Source organism: Octopus bimaculoides, chromosome 9 (genome assembly GCF_001194135.2).
Source record: "Octopus bimaculoides isolate UCB-OBI-ISO-001 chromosome 9, ASM119413v2, whole genome shotgun sequence".
Taxonomy (NCBI): Eukaryota; Metazoa; Mollusca; class Cephalopoda; order Octopoda; family Octopodidae; genus Octopus; species Octopus bimaculoides.
In genome coordinates this window covers 80,217,997-80,221,048 of record NC_068989.1, presented here as the reverse complement: position 1 = coordinate 80,221,048, position 3,052 = coordinate 80,217,997, and the positions used below count along the sequence as shown (strand labels likewise).

Genomic DNA, 3,052 nt, shown 5'->3' with positions numbered 1-3,052 from the left:
AGAGAGAGAGAGAGAGAGAGAAGGAATGCCCTGGGCTAGTCGACTATGAATGGGTGATGACTAGATTTAGTTTTGGCGTCCTTTGAACTCAACAAAGAGGCCTGGAACGAACACCGGAAGGCTTTCCATCCGGCACACTAACAATTCTGCCGATTAACTAACTGCCTTGTACAGCAGTGAATTGCTGTCGACATAACATGAATCACATGACTGCTAAGCATAGCTGTTAAATCACCCTCAAATCACATCTACGGTCTTAAAAATATGAGATGTTATAGTCCTAGATGCACTAAGTCAGAATTAAAAATGAATGCTCACGTATGGAATGTTTTTGATTAGCGGTCTGATTGATTAGAACTTGTTTAGGGTTGAAATAGAGCTAAAATGACAATCTGGAGGCTGGCCAATTCGGTAAAGAACTCTCTTGATGAGGGAGGGGACACATAGTTCCCACAACATGCCACAAGCCCCACCCTTTTCTGTACAAAATCAGTTCAGCTATTTACTGTTTCGTGGTGATGGAACCTGCAAATTAAATATGAATGTCGTTGTAATAATTTAAAAAGAAAGCAAGTACAAAATGTATGCAAAATTGCTTGTATATCTTTGAGTTTTAACAATAACCTCATAGAGACTATTTCATTATACTTTTTTTTTTACTAGCTTCAGTTAGCCAGCTGTAGTTATACAGGAACACATTTGCGTAGAGATTAGGCGATTACACAGATTCCAGTGATAAATTTTACTAACTGGTATTTATTTTATTAAGGACAATGTGGACCTGCAGAAGATTTGAAATCAGATGCTAAAGGGAGTTAACCAAATACCATAACATCTTTTTTCTCAACGCTTTTCCGATCCGCCCATTGTGCAAACAACTACCAAGACTATAATATTATTGGCAACATTAAAGTGAAACATGTTTTAAACCTTGCTGAGCTTTCAGTTACCAAATACCCATTCTTTTAATTTCAACATTTATAGTAAATATTTCCCCTGTCGCTATAGAATATAACTTCCTGTTTAGAGATACTAAATTATTTGCTTCCACGTTACACTGCAACATAAAATTAAAAGATACATCACGTTTCGCATAAAATTTTGACAGCACATTTTTATGTCTTGTTTGTATTGTTCCTGACGATTGTGAGCATTAATTTTCTGTGAAAAAGAATTTATGACAACATCAAAAGCTAATTGATGTTTTAAAAACATGTCGTTTTAATACTTTATAGCTTCATACTTGGGACATAGACAGGCCTGTCAACAATATTAACTGTGTAGCTTTTAATTACTATGTCAATTATAAATTTTTGATACAACGGGATTCTAGTTCTTTTTTTGATAACAAATAATAATGTTAATAGATTGATTGTACAGTTTGGGAAATAAAAATATAATCGATCAATTGTCTGTTAATAAATGTATTGATCACCAAAAAACAGTGTGAAAACCACTGCAGATTAAAATATATGCAAAGCAAGCAATTGTCGTCTGTTTTTCAGCAAGTCCTCCTAACCAAGTAGAACTATAGTCAAAGATGTTCTCACCATGACTATTCATCTAATTTCCGAGCATAACAAATCTAAGAATGCATTATCCAATGTGTTCTTCGATCTTCAGTAAAGTCCACTGAGATTTGTGAGATAACTGCTTACCATCTCCAGCAGAAGGATTCTATTGTAGTTTGTTACATTTCTGAGAAGACGCTTGGTCAAATGATTAGGATATTCGGTTCATAAATGTAAGGCCATGAGGTTTATTCCTGGAGCTTGTCGTGCAGTGCGTCCTTCAGCGTGATGGCATCGCATATTGTTCCAATATAATCATCTGTAAATGTAGACCAGCCAAGATTCTGAGAAAGAATTCTCTCGCCTCTGCTGGTATATCTTGGACCTTCTGCTGCATCAAGAGTGAGGATTAGAGGGATTGTTTGTGTGTGCGTCTTCTCGCAAATAGATAGGCATCCAGTTGGCTGTACTATACTTTCAACATTGTCTCACTTTTATCTTTTATAATTTTCTTCACTGCTTGAAACAAAAAGCAAATAAATAGATATATAGGGAGAGTTATCGGCAACTGTGTCGACACTGTTCCGTATCTTTCTTCTTTGATTCAGTAAATAAGTAAAATAAATTCAGTTGGGATATGAACGCAAAACCGTATCATTAAACACAGTAGCTTTATGTTGGGAAAATGTATATATATTTATATTTATGAGATAATATATTTATATAGTCGACTGGTTTCGCCTATGCTAATCATGACGAAATAGTGGTAATGTAATAATTTCATGCTACCATAATAAGATTTTATTCGATGTAAGTAACAGAATAGAGTGAAAGCTTATTATAGTAGCATAAAATTATAACATTATCAGTCACTGCTTTGTCCTGATTAGTATAAACAAAACTGGTCGGCTATGTAAATACTTTATTTCATACATACACACACACACAGACACTCACACGCAAACACTCACTATATATATATTGGAGTTAAAATTTCTAATCTCCTTACTCATCTATAGAGGGAGTGTCTCTCAAACCTCTTTTACTTATATTTTCAAATAACCGTTATAGCTAATACAAAAACTGGACTCACATATCTTTTTTTTCTCATAAGGATAAATATGAATCTCCTAGATTCTATTCTGCTATTACCTTTCTCAAGTTCTTTGTAAAACTTTTGTTTATATTTTTGCACTGAAGAGTACATTGATATATTAATTTATTTAATTAATTTAATTTAATTCAATTCAATCATGAATTTGCATTATTTTCATATCTCTGTACGAAGCGATCGTCTGCATAAATTAAAATTCTCTTACATATTTTAACAACTTCTCTTCTCCATTTTTAACTAAATTGTTGAGTTTTATGAGATTTTTTTCCATAAATTCGCAGCACATCATATACAAGTATTATTTTCATATTCCCAAATTTACGCCTGTAAACTACCATCAACATATGAAGAATCAATATTAGAAATCTTTTTGGGAAAACTCCAAATTAAAGGAAGAATTTAAATTCAACTTTTTAAACCAATATAT

General features: G+C 33.1%; 1 protein-coding gene across 2 annotated transcripts in view; it reads left to right on the top strand.

Annotated features, from left to right (window-relative positions):
* LOC106872195 (gonadotropin-releasing hormone receptor) overlaps nt 1–3,052 on the top strand; it is a 787,632-nt gene that overhangs the window by 90,801 nt on the left and 693,779 nt on the right. The window lies entirely within an intron of this gene.